Source organism: Microtus oregoni, unplaced genomic scaffold, assembly GCF_018167655.1.
Source record: "Microtus oregoni isolate MIOR12 unplaced genomic scaffold, Mior012 000017F_ref0000208, whole genome shotgun sequence".
NCBI lineage: Eukaryota > Metazoa > Chordata > Mammalia > Rodentia > Cricetidae > Microtus > Microtus oregoni.
The window spans coordinates 18,809,306-18,824,363 of NW_024543076.1; the positions used below are offsets into that span (position 1 = coordinate 18,809,306).

The window sequence follows — 15,058 nt, forward strand, 5'->3', positions numbered from 1 at the left end:
ACTGTCCTAAATAAACAAAATAACTTAAGAAACAAACATGTAAAACCAAACAAACAAAGGCATAACAATAAATTAACTCCAAATCACACTTTACTATCCTCATAGTTCAATGCCCTGTTCAGCCATGATCAGAGATATTTTCTCCAATAGCAAATGGAAACAAATATAGAGAATCACAAGCCTTTATGTAGAAAGTCCAAGTTCTTAAAACTCTTAGACCTAAATGGTATGTCTCCATCAAATCTCACACCTCAGGGCTTAAGGAAACCCACAAATGTTGAGGTACAAAATGTTTAATAACCAGAAGAGATTGAAGATAGAAAGAAAATAAGAGTTTATATATCTACATGATGATGCATATATGAAGGCACAAGACAGCAAGCAGAAGAAGTGCATGGGTCTGCACTAAAAGGACAATAGCGCTAGAAAGAGTAGACAAATTCCTCCATCCCTAACCCAATAGCAATCACCAACAGATAAACACTTGCACATGGAAATTTAGTTTCTCCAGGGAAGTCCAGCTGGAAAAATGAACCAACTCTTAGGGTTGGCCCCTGTCAAGCAGTAGATGGCCAAGAGAAAGTGAACTCAACTGTAACTTTCGAGGTTACATGTCTTATAATGTGTCAAGGCTTTTTGGCTTGCCTGTTTGTAAATTTTATCTAGTCTTTTTCTTTATATTTTTATTCTTATTCTTATTCTTCAAGGCCTTTGTGTAAATATTATGGCACTAGTATTTTTTATGGGATTTCTGAGTGTGAGAAAGAGTGGCTTTGTCTTCTTGTGCCTTCTTTTGGACTCGTTTTGTCTGTTTTGTTTAATTACAATGTGTGTGTTATTTTTTCTTTTATTTTATATTAATGTTAGCCTTTATAAGTGTTTCTCTTTTTTTTTCTTCAATGCAAAACAAAAAAGGCAGAGGATCTGGATTGGAATGGTGCTGGGGAGAAACAGGGAGGGGTAGAGGGAAAGGAAACTGTAATCACAATATATTCTTTGAGAAAAAAAGTCAATTTTCAACAAAAGGAAAATGTAATAGAGTTAAATATATGTACTAAAATATTTGCATAAATATTTGTATATATACTAAAATCTTTAGTATATATACATACAAACATGCATATATATATATTCAAAGATTTTATTAGTCAGCAGACAAATTTGGGTGATCTGAGAAGAAAGTTCCTGCTCAGTTACATATTTTCATTGACATATAAAAGACCACATTGGAGTAACACTCTCATTTCTGTTCAGGTTAAATTTGTTCTTTTTTATATTTCTTTGTGTTTTGTGTTAAATGGTAGTCTCTCTCTCTCTCTCTCTCTCTCTCTCTCTCCCTTTCTCATAGCAAGTTTAGTTTATCACTTATTTGGCTCCTTGCTTCTTGCTTGGAGAAATAGAAAAGACATATAGAGTTGAAACTGCTCTCCATCTGTCAGCTCCTGGGCTTCATGTCTTTTCCAACCTTCTAACACTAATCTTTGTAGCCACTGTTAAATCACATCCTAGTGCACCAGCATGAGAGAACACTGTAGGATGGCTGTAAAGAAACAGGAATGTTCACACTGCAATTTGTTTAGTAAAAAAAATATTGATGAGTGATAAGGAATTTTTTACACAGTAAATTAAGAATCTCTTCTAAAGAAAAATGATTGGATTTTTTTTTCCTGAGTAGACAAAGGTATGAGAACAAAGCCAAAAAATGAGTAAACATGTCAAAAAAAAAAGACTTTAGAATAAAAATGTTAAAAGATAATTTGTTTGATGATAAATGGCAATTAAAATTTTAAAAGTAGAATTAAATGCAAGAACCTTCGTGAGGACCAAAGGAAATGGACAACTAAAGCAAAACAGAGTTCTCAAGAGATAACAAGGCAGTTGTACTCAGAGTGGCTATGGCAATATCTGAATAAATTTATGGTCTCCAAATCCCCAGCATGAAGGAAAGAGGTGGGATTTATGTTCTAGCTCTAGCTTAGGAGACATCGATAATTGTTAACCTCATTTTAGCCCCTCTTCTTAGTTCTCCCTTCTTTGATTTTGGAGTTATTTCTTTATTATAGATATTAATTCACTATGAGATGAATAGGTAACAAATATTGTTTTTCACTCTCTGGACTTCCTCTTTTGTCAACATTTGTTCTTAATTTTCCCAAAGCCCATTTCTTTGTGTATATATATATATATATATATATATATATATATATATTGCACTCTTCTCTGGTACTTCACTTTTTGCTATGTGAGTTTTATTACTTTGTGGGCTACTACATGGGAAAGTACTAATAAGATCTTGGAGATTTTTTGGTAAAATTTGAAAAATTTTGTGTAGAAAATGATACATCAACAGTAAGTTATATTTCTTCTTTGGAGATTCTTTCTTTTAAAGGTCATGTTAAAAAAATTCATTAGTGTTGATAAATTCTCATAAACTCACAGTAAGACACTGAGAAGAGAAGCTTCAATTTTATGGTACCTAAAAAATTTCAATCTGTCTCAAGCCAATGAAATACTAGCCCTAGCATTATTTCCTATGTAATTAATGGGTGTGAATGCATTCAATTTTAACACTATCTACCTATTTCTCTCATGTGTTTTATTACGGCTAAAAATGATGTGGTTCAATTTCAAATGTTGAGAAAACCTGTAAAGAAGCTAGAAAAAGTGCTTAGTCATTGCTACCCTTGAAGAGGACTACCTTGTGTTTCTAGCTCCCATATGAAAGTTTAGAGTCGTCAACAACTTCAGTTCAGAAAACTAAAATACATATATTTATACACACATATATATTATAAATAGTATAAATAAAGACTTTAGAACAAAGAAAAGATGTCAAAACTAAGATGTACTATGTTGGCTTGTGATAGAGAAGTCAGTGGTATTCCTTTAAGGTCAGTGTGCTAGTACTTTGGTATATTCATGAATATATTCCTTTCATTGTTTTACTTTTTCCTTATTTTTGTAGAGTGCATCTATGTTTATATAAAACAATTAAAATTCCAACAGAAATAACAATGGAACTATTATATGAATTAGCAATCATACACATGCAAACACACAAAAGAAATAAATACATCAACTTATATAGACTCCCACATGTTCACTGAGGTTTCTGTCCTGCCTGATCCTGTAGTTCAGGCCCAAATAAACACACAGTAGCCTATATTAACTATAAACTGATTGGCCTATTAGCTCAGGCTTCTTATTAACTTTTATATCTTATATTAGCCCATAATTTTTGTCTGTGTTAGCTACATGGATTGGTAACTTTTTGGCTAGGCAGTCACAACTTGCTTGCTCAGTGTCTGGCTTCCTATGTGTCTACTGTAGCCTGACACTTTCTCTTCCTAGAATTCTCCTGTTCTCTACTTTCTGCCTGGTCACCCTGCCTATACATCCTGCCTGACTACTGACCATTCAGCATTTTATTAAACAAGTACAAAGATATGCTTTATCATTCTAAAAGAGAGAAATAGAGGCAAAGTGAAAAAAATACTGGACCAAATCCAACATAAAACCCAGCAGAAACATTCCAAATTTTAAATGTCCATGTCTGAAGTCAAAGGGCAAATTTTGTTTCAACCTTACAGCTTTTCTAGGTGCTACATAGTTCTCTCTTTTGAGTTGTCTATTCCCTGTAAGTTGCTATACTAAGCACAACATCCAGTGTTTCTGGTACCTTCAATATCCTGGGATCCCAAACACAATTCAAGCTTGAAGTTTACAACTTTATACAATATCCTTGGATGCTTGGTCCTCAGTTGGTAGAACTGCATTCGAAGGATTAGGAGGTGTGGCCAGTGTACTCCGTGTATGCAAGTTTGTAATTTTCAGTTAACCTACCAAAAAAAAAAACTCTATAATTTTATTCACGTGCCATAAGTTTAAATATGAAAATACTATCCTAACTTGGATTTTACTCCTTATAAACCTGCATGAGGAAGTATTTAATTTCTATGGGTTCATGAATTTTTGTTATTAGCAAGCATTTTATACTTTACCTAACAATATTATACAAATCAAAAGTAATATTTTCTGACGTTAGTTTAATTTTATAGTAATTATGTATTTAATATTCTTATATATTTACTGCTAATGTGTAAGCAATATGAGTTTGTTATAAATAGCATTACTTTTATGTGTTTATAGCATTTTCCTTTTATGTGTTTATGTATTTTCCTTTTCCAATTTGCATATGTTATATTCTTTTATATGTGTAGTAAGGAGACTATAAAAGTTATAATATGCTTCATGATTTTATAGCTATTTTAACATTTTTGTTATACCAGCTTCCTTAATTTTGAATTTTATTTTGTGATTATTAATCTTTTCCCAAATAGAAATAAATTTTATGTATAAAATTTGTGAAAAATGAAGGCAGATTTTATTGGCTTTGTTCCTTTAACCTATTAAGTGATAATTTGCTTGTCATAATTATGATACTCTGATTTCTGTTCACAAAGGGAATTGATAATTGATGTGTCTTTTTTGCATTTTCAGCTCTATTTTTGTTATTTTGGTATGTTAGTATTACTGGTTGGAGATGAGAATAAGCATGAGTATCTTAGAATCAACACCTTGTACAAAAAAACTAAAATTCTTCAAAATATATTTTTTATTTTAATCTTGATGCTCTAAATAGAAAATGTCTTGTTTGACCATAATATGAATTGGTGCCAAAACATGAATAAAGCAAAAATATTTCCCTAAATTGGCATGAGGTGAAATGCATGTATATAAGTTACAAAAAGAAGATGATTTTTTAAAGATTTATTTATTTATTATGTATACACCATTCTGCCTCAATGTATAAAAAGAAGATGATTTAATTTGATGTTTAATTGAGAACTATACTAAGTTGCTATATTATTCACTGGTAAATATCTACAAATCCCTCCCCACAAACCAGGAAAAAAAAGAACGAAAGCACATTTATTTTTATCTCAAGCACATTGAGAATATTGATTGTGTTATCTTTTCTGTGAATAAAATAGAGTCTGATTATATATATATATATACACACACACACACACATTTTGGGGGTAGTTTATATAGATTAGTATCTTTATAATTTTTATACATCATTTCTATATGGAGATTTATATTTCTATTTATTAATATCTTAGTAACTTGCTGTACAATTTTAATACAGAGAGTGTACCTTAGTTTCCTATTTGCTCAGACCCACCCAAATAATCATACAGAAACTATATTAATTACAATACTGTTAGGCCAAAAGCTAGTTGTATTCCTAGCAAGCTCTTATATTTTAAATTAATCCATTTCTATTAATCTATTGCCACGAAGCTATGTCTTAACAGAAAGGTTTTGATGTTCTCCTTTTGCAACTACATATATTTCTGACTCAACCTTCTCTCTCTCTCTCTCTCTCTCTCTCTCTCTCTCTCTCTCTTTCTCTCTCTGTCTGTCTTTTCCAAAGCAACATATCCTTAGACCCTAATTTTGAAGTCAAGATATCTTTTATTGGTTTAACTTAGCAGTTCCCAGAATCAAATGTCTCTCTGCAGTAATAAAAACTCAAAGAAAAAAAAACAATAATATACAAAATCCAGACTTGCTGCATATATTTATATGTATATGTTCAGATTTCCCACCTGGATCATTCTACCCTGTCATAGGTTAAAACAGCTTATTTAATAACCATTTTTATTAAAACATATTTATAGCATAGAGAGGGAAATCCCACATCAAGCAACAGTTGTAATAAAGTTATAATCTCCAAATTAAAATAAAACTTAGTTTAGATATGTCAGATTTTTTTTGCCTTATTTCTCTTCAGTGTTGTGTTTTTTGTAGACCTTAAGAAGAGAAGGATGATGTCTCCACTCTCTGTTGAATCCAGAACTAGTATCTTCTCTTTTGTTAAGAAAAGTTCCACAGCTTGTTGCTCTACAACAGCTACTACTCCTTTCTTGTGTTCTTGTTACTTTTATCCTCTTCCTATACCTACATTGTATTTTTCTTGGAATGTTAGATTTTAAATATCTCTTAATTTTAATTTTTATGAAAAAATGCCATAGTGAAAAATGTATTTCCCAAATGAATTTTTGAGGATGGGAAGAAAGTTTTATTTTAGCTTATAGATTACTTTGTATCATCAAAAGATGGCTGTGAAGGGGCTCAAGGCAGGAATCTATACTCAGAAACCATGGCAGAATATTGCTCTGATCTCAACTCAAATGACATTCTAATTTAAATTTCTTTTCTTTTTTAACTATAACAGGTTTTATCTACATTGCCATGAAATTAGCTTTATTTTTCTAAGATAAGTATTTATCACCATATTTCAGTGTTGGGAATTATAAGCAAAACCATAAACATAAATAGGCTTGGGATCTATAGAGAATGATTTAATATCAGGCCAGCAATATTAATTTGTGATTAGTGTGCAACCTCAAGTGTTTATATTTTAATATTTAATAACGAGTGATTTTTATTTATCTTGAGGAAACTCATTTTTTTTTTATCTAACTGGAGTTTTACCTCCTTTGCAGTCAAGAAAATTCAAAGGTTTGTATTTTGGGGGTGTATGAAATGCTGTTCAACAGATAAAAAAAAACTATAGAGTCTAAAATATTACTTTCTAAGCCTATATTTGGCTCTTCACAATAGAGTCTTGGCTCATCTGAAATTTCATAACTAGGAAACCATATTTTCTCTTAGTAATGAACAATTCTGACATCACAAGATAATGCTTTGCTATCTTAATAACTCTCCAAGAAAATATTTTAACTTTTAGAAAAAATATCAATGAAGTATTGCAGCAGAAGAATTTTCCATACTGAACACTGGATATTCCTCAATTTCTTTCTCTTGTTTTTAAACACTTCCCATTGATCTTTTACTTGTGTTTTTCTACATAACTTGTTCTATTATGTTGACATTTGCTTCACTTATTTTGGAAACTCTTTTCCTCTAAATTTATTAGTTCTTTAAGAATGACCCTATCCTATAGCAATACTGACGAATATCTTGCATATCATCATAGAACCTTCATCTGGTGATGGATGGAGACAGAGACAGAGACCCACACTGGAGCACTGGACTGAGCTCCCAAGGTCCCAATGAGGAGCAGAAGGAGGGAGAACATGAGCAAAGACGTCGGGACCACGAGGGGAGCACCCACCCACTGAGACAATGGAGCTGATCTATTGGGAGCTCACCAAGGCCAGCTGGACTGTGACTGAAAAAGCATGGGATAAAACAGGACTCTCTGAGCATGGCGAACAATGAGGGCTGATGAGAAGCCAAGGACAATGGCACAGGGTTTTGATCCTACGTAATGTGCTGGCTTTGTGGGAGCCTAGCCAGTTTGGATGTTCACCTTCCTAGATATGGACGGGGGGGGGACCTAGGACTTACCACAGGGCAGGGAACCCTGACTGCTCTTTGGGCTGGAGAGGGAGGGGAGAGGAGTGGGGGGAGGGAGAGAAGGGTGGGAGGAGGGGGAGAAGGGTGGGAGGAGGGGGAGGGAAATGGGAGGCTGGGAGGAGGAGGAAATTTGGTTTTTTTTTTCTCCTTTTTTCAATAAAAAAAAAAAGTTAAAAAAAAAAAGAATTCCATCCAATGTATTTTGGCCATATATAGCCATTCCATACACACCCAAGTTTGTGTTGTCTTTTTTTTTTAATTTAAACTCACCAAGTACAGTTTACATTGCCCATATAGTCTTAGCTGTAAAACTGGCAGTAGCCAGTAAATCTGCCAGAACCCATACCTTTGAAGAAAACAAACTATTGCCATCCCAGCATTATAAATTACAGGCATCTCTTTGGCTAGAAATAGTGTTCTATGCCTACTTCCTTCCCGCTGGGATTTTGTTTGGCTTCAGCTTGTGAAGGTCTTGTGCTTGCTGTTAAACCGACTGTGAGTCCATATGGGTAACCACACTGTTGTGCCCAGAAAATAGTGTTTCCTTGTTTTCATCTACTACCTTTAGCTTTTACAATGTGTTGTACCATCTTCCACAATGATCCCTGAGTATTGGGTTAAGGCATGTAACACAGATGTCCCATTTGGGAATGAGCATTACCCAGTCTCTCATTATACATAATTTGACCAGATGTGGGTCTCTATTAATTGCTATCTAAAGAAAAAAAGTAGCTTCTCTGATAAGGGTTGAGAGTCACACTAATCAAAGGATTTAAGATTAATAATTTAGGTATGGCTTTGTTACTCCATGAACTTACCAAAATAATAGTTTCTTTCCTAGGTGAGACAAGTCTTGGTTCATTTTGTGCCCTATGATTGTGCCAGGCATGTTTTTTGACTTGTGGAGAAGGCCTATTACTTATTGCTTATTACTATGATTTTTGTACCACAATTAATCAGTGGGCATATCTTTCAGGCCAGCTATTATTGCCCTTCACAGGATCCACATCTGGATTAGACTGGTAATTTCCCTCCTCTGTTATCTTCTGCACCATATAAAACAGACTGTATGAATGAAGCATCTCAGTTAATACAGGCTTGAGTTTTCCATGATCTATGATTCAAGTTATGTGGTCTCTTCAGTCGCAAAGTCTGTTAAATTCTGGAGGATAGCAGGAGGAGCACTGGCAAACAGCCTGCAATGCTTTATTCCGTATGAATCTAATTTAAAATGTAACATTAGATTATTAGCTGAGTATTTAAAGAAGTAATTCCATCTTCTTGAGTAGGAATTAGACCTCATTAAGGGAAACACTGCTTATGTTAATAAGGAATTAATCATGACAATGGAAAAGGTTTGTTATGTTAAATAAAGTTGTATTTAAAAGCCTACTTAAATAATTTCTTTTTTAGTAATTTTAACTTTGTACATTTAAGTGAAGACCAACTTTGAAACAGTTTTTTTTTACCATAATTCTTTACTTGCTATTATTAGATACATACTTTGCCTCATTCTGTTGAAAGAGTCATTATGCATTGACAAAAAGTTAAGAAAAAGAAAGTGTGAGAAGGGAAAGAATAGAAAAAGAATCAGAACAAGAATGCTCCTAGCCTTGAATAAATTACAATCTTATTTGCAAAAAGATGTGATTATCTACTGTCAACATTTTAATTTCTGGAACGAGTTTTAAACAGTATCTTTTATATCAGCGACCTTTAGTGAAGATTCCTGTGAAATGTGTCTATATGAGTATTATTTGTTATACATCTCAGATCTGCTAATATTTAAAGACTGAAATTAGATGACAGCCATGTGAAGGTCAACCCACATCATGTTGATGTCTGTCTTTGAACTTCAAACAAACTGATGTTAGTTGCTGAAATGCAATGGTACCAGCAGCTTTTTTCTTGGGGCACACAGATCTTCTAGAGTGAAGAGTCAAGGAAGATTGAAAACCACAGCAGCTTAGGAAGGGTTTTGGAGCCCAATAATGCCAAAATATTTATTTATTAAATATATTATCTTTTAAATCTACTATTGCATTTATTTATGTGAGGGAGGGTAGCAGGAATTGGCACTCTCCTTTCACCAGCAGTACTGCAGGTTTGAAACCAGTCTCCTTAAAAAATGTCTTTCCTCCCTAGCCCTTCTCTAGCACTTTGTAGTCACATAGAAGATTATCATTACACTATTTCTTTCTCTCCATTTTATGTTTCTTTAGCTTGCTTTTTTATTTGTATGTATTTGTCCAATGAAATTAATTGACAGTTCATACATGTCATCATGTACTTGTTCTTAAACTGATACAATGGCAAACAGATTTCAACAAGCTAAGCTCTGAGAGAGTGACTGTGGAGCATGTCGCGTTCTCTGAAAAAGTTAGCACTTCAGCCAGACTTTCCCAGGCAGGACACGGGAAGAAATGTCTTTCCAAATGAATGTCTCACCCATTACAAGCATGAATGACTTCTAGCTTATTTCTCTACTCTTCCCCATGAGTCAGGCTCTGCAGGTAAAGTGGGCTGATGAAGACCACAGTTCTTTATTTCTATTCTTATCTACCCTTCAAAATAATGACTCTATAGAATGAGAAAAGCAGGCCCCACTATGAAAATGTTTACCAGGTGAAAAAGATTGGAACGGGTTGAGGAGAGATTTCTATCAAAAACATGAAGTTGATATAATGTGTGAATGCATTGAAGGAACTTTTACAATTATAGCCAAGAAGCCACTGTAAAAATCAATGATAAGTACAATGAATACTAAGAAAAAATAATTGCAATAAAATTATTAATTCTGGAACAAAAATAACAATATGCCAGCTAGCAAAAATAATGGTAAACTTCATATTTTGCTTAAGATACTCTAGTATATTGACAGCATAAATCCAATTAAAACCAAATTATGATAAAAATTGTAGGGTTGTGTGAATGTAGGTACTTGGGTTGTGCTTTAAATCATTTGTTGTGAATAAATGAATAGATAATGATTCCTGTGAACAATAGGCTCTGGGAAGCACATGCTTCTTACTTAGGGAAACGAGAGGGGAAGAAAGCCGACCAACTAAACCAGCTAGAAATGCTATTTTTGGACATCAGCTATAGGTGGGAGGATGAAACATTTCTTGTAGTGTTCTTTGATTCCTTTTAACATTGAATATGCACATAGATTGCTTAGAGCACAAAATATAATTAAAAAAGCAAAAATTTCTCATTTTAAAATCAGTGTATTTGGAAACATTAAGTTCATGTAAATATTTTACCCAAGTAGGCATTGTTAACAAACTGTGGGAGTGCATGCAAACATCACATATGCCAACTGCCATTCTTCTCCTTATTAGTTTTAAGCTAAAAGATAAAACACATGGAAAACAGTATTGACACCGTGCACTAAGAAAATATTTATCAGGAGAAAATTCGATGGATGGCATATTTATAAGAAACATATCTACTAACTAGTAAAATTCATTGCCTAGTGAAATTCCAACATAGGACTGAATAGTAACTTTTAAAAGTAATTTGATTTCTTTAATAGAAAACACAAAGACAAGGAAAGTTGGGATTTGCAGTTTGCCATAAGAAATTTAAGATGTTTAATAAAATATTTATAGATGGATCAAGCCATGAAAAAGTATATTTATCAATTCTATGCATATTATCTTTTTTTAATTACCGGTCCACAGAATTCATAACATCTCCTAATGAATGACTCTGGCTTATTCAGAAAAGTACACTCTAAAAATGCAGAAATGATGTTTGTGATTTCTATTCCATTAATGTGAGGTGAGACATAATTACTGCCCTGAGGTAAAAGCAGGATTATCTTGTTCAACCTACTCAAATAGGATTATGCAAACCATTCATAGGAGACTAAAATGATATTGTATTTATGACTTTAGTCATTGTTGTGACAAAATACCTGGAAAAAGCAATAAAATATAGTTTCTTTGGGGTCACAGCCTCCCATATGTGAAAGGCATGCTGACATGGCAAAAGTGTTGGTACATATTTGCTAATAACTTTTAAAGCAAAATGACTAGACATCAGTTGTCAGTAATACAACAAACGAGATTTTTTTCATTTTATCTATTTTTAAAATATTTTCTGGGCACTGAGATATGACTAAGTGGATAAAATCACTTTGCCTACAAGCACAAGGAACTGAGTTCTAATCTACAGAACTTATGTAAACAGTCATGAGTGTAAATGACAGCAACTCAAACATTAGAGGGGCACAGAAAGATGAAGCCAGAGAGCTCCTTGGTCAGGCATCCTAGCTGAAATGTTGAGCTTCTGCTCATTAAGACACCCTGTCTCAAAACAATGCAGCAGAGAAAAACAGAAAACCCTCTCAATGCCCTAATTGGGTTTCTTCATCTTTGTGAGCAGCATCATGTACTCACACTGTTATGTTTATGCTCCATATACCACACACACATGCACATACATACACACACATTCACACAAATACATACACAAATAAATACACATATAAACACTTGTACACACATACATACAGACACACTGACACACAAATACACATGCACACATGAAAACATACATAGACACATTCATACACACTAAAACATGCACACACACCCATGCACACACATTAATATACTCATACAAACACACATATACACCCTCAAATACATACACACTGTATTGGGTAGTTTTATGTCAACTTGACACATGATAGAATCATCAGAGGAGGAAGCCTCAGCTGAGAAAATGTTGCCTTTAACTCCAGCTGTAAGACGTTTTCTCATTTAGTGATCAGTGGAAGAGGGCCCAAGCCATGGTGGGTGGTTCAACCCCTGGGCTGCTGGTCCTGGATTCCATAAGAAAACTAGCCATGAGAAGAAAACTAGTAATTCTCTCCATGATCTCTGTATGAGTTCCTGCCTCTGGGATCCTGATCTGTTTGAGTTCCTGTCCTGACTTTCTATCAGAAATGAACAGAAATTCTGAAGTAAAAGCCAAAAGAACCCTTTCCTCCCAAACTTGCCTTTTCATCATGATGTTTCATCACAGCAATATAAACCCTAAATTAGACACATACACACATGGACACACATGTACAAATATACACATATACTCAAAAACACAAACATACACATACAAACATACATACATACATGCACATACACATAGATACATATACAGGAACAGATACATACACACAAATGAACACTCACAAATACAAACAGACACATACGTACATACACAAACTTATATCTACACACAAGTTCACACACACACACACACACACACACACATATATATATGTGTGTGTGTGTGTGTGTGTGTATATTCTGAATGGAAGTATAACAAAAATGTCCCTGATACATTTGCTGAGAAATTCAGATGTCAAATTAATTCAATTCAGGTCATAATTCAATCTCAAGAAGTATATTCTATCGCTTTGGGACGTGGTCAACTAAATAAACCACAACTCAGAATTGCTTTTCAAAAAATGATGTTCATGAGAGTGAAAGCAAATATTAACATATGCTGCCCTAACATGTTGTAGTCTTAGAACATATTTAAGATTTTGTTATTCAGTTGCAAACCAGTACAGAGTTTTATGAACAGTTAAAATTTCATTTTCATTTTTCTGAAATAAAAATCATAGATTATGCTATGATATTTCAGTTATATTCTGACATTGTTTACCACTTTCATTTGATAGCAGGCTTAAACATTCAACTTTGGGGACTTTTATATGCTCTATAATGCCAATATAATGCAAGAAATGCTAGAAAAATGGGAGCCCAAATCCATGACTTTCCCCAAATTATGTATATGTGTGTGTGTGTGTGTGTGTGTCTGTGTGTGTGTGTGTGTATTTTTAATTGTGTGTATATATTTACGTTAGAGAGGCAGTGGAAATGTGAGTGCAGGTATCTACATAAGTTCAGAGGTCACAGAAGCTGGGCTACTGGCAGTTGTGAATCATCATGAGTGCTGAATACCATATTTTCATTATCTATAATATATGCAAGTACATCTACCTACAGAGCCATCTCTCGAACACCCAGATTCTTATATTTTGTGGTATGAAATAAGTCCTTACATTAAAAGAGAAATATATATTTAGAAATATCTCTGCGAAGTCCACCCTACTCTGATCTTTATTTCTTTTTTAAGTTAACAAAACAAGTAATTGCCCAGGGTTTGCAGAAAATGTTGAGTTCATTAAGTTCTGGTTTCAGGATATGATAAACATAATACTGTAGTACAATTTTAGAATAATCTTCAGTCTTGCTTCTACCACACATTTTCATAATAACAAAATAAGTAAAAAAGACTGTCTTGTTACAGTGCCGTTTGCCATAAAATACATAAAAAGAAACCATCCTGAATACTTTCAGGTGTTCAAACAATCTAAAATTTTAAACCTTAGTAATTTAGTCATTTTCACAGTGTGTGCTGTTTATATCCCTTCTAATGAGTGTGTGTTCCTATCATAGAGCTAATCGCCTTATCTATCATTTCTTTAGTATATCCTGAATTTAAATAAAATGGTAAAAATACTCCAAATTTATTTCACCCAGGGTTCCAGAATTCTCTTTTATCCACTGAATTAAATTCTATGTTATTTTGAAAACTGAGACATCAAACACTTCTCACCATGCAGCCAGAGGACTAGTTGATAATTTTTATACAAATTGTCTGCAATACTTCTTTGTACTTGATAGATCAATCATCTAGTTGTAAATAAAAATGTATTAACACTTTTCTCAGATGGTTAGTGTGCCCATTGCCTACAAATGTGCACAATAGATAAATGTATATTTTTTTCCAGGGTAAAGTGCAAATACCTTACCCTAGTCCTAAATATTAGGAAGCTGAATTTTCTCATTTTGGGAAGATTTAAGAGTCAGCATATTTGAAGTGAAATTGATAAGCCTTTCCATAAGGAAAACACTTTCATGATTATAGTACTCCCATCTGATGTAAGAATTACTATGTAATTTAAAAATTACAAAAACATATTATTCTTACATGGGTTTTATTTTTGAACTGACATATTTCACCAAGGACCATTCTCTAGCTATCCTTCCAAAGAACTCTGTATGTGTGTGGTGGAGGGGTGTCCATTACTTTGTGATGGAAAGACATGTTTCAGAGTTAGGGGTGATGTATTTGTTCTGCTGCTGATATACTTGATGAATATCCATTTCCTTGTTTTCACAGATCGTCTGTATCTTTAGGGATGAATATTATTACTCAATTTCTTTTTCATCAGGCCACGATCATTTCACCAGCTGTCTATCTGGCTAACTGTGAGTCACTGTGAATTAAATATGGCAGTCTAGGAATCTTTCCATCATGCTGACTTAGTGACTTTCCCAGATTGGAGCTTGCAGTATCACATGAAATTTGTTGTCATTTGGAGGAAACCAGATGTTCCAGTCCACAGTGCCTATAGTAACCTAGATAAGGTCTACATGTATCCCTCCCCTTATCAATATCCAGCATTTTCTTTTATACTATGTGATAATAGCCACTTTTATTGAAATGTGATGGTCTCTCAAAGTGCTTTAAATTTTTATTTCCATTGTGACTTTTCATGTTGAATGGGTTATCTTGTACCTCCTGATTATTTCAGACATTTTTTAAAAGAAGTATCTCTTAAGATGGTTTCCCAGTATGCATCTTC

At 33.6% G+C, this 15,058-nt stretch overlaps 1 non-coding gene across 1 annotated transcript; it reads right to left on the minus strand.

Annotated features, from left to right (window-relative positions):
• Positions 1-14,197: 14,197 nt before the first annotated feature.
• On the minus strand, positions 14,198-14,359 carry LOC121458572. The gene has a single exon (XR_005975854.1). It is a non-coding gene; the product is annotated as a U1 spliceosomal RNA (small nuclear RNA).
• Positions 14,360-15,058: the final 699 nt, after the last annotated feature.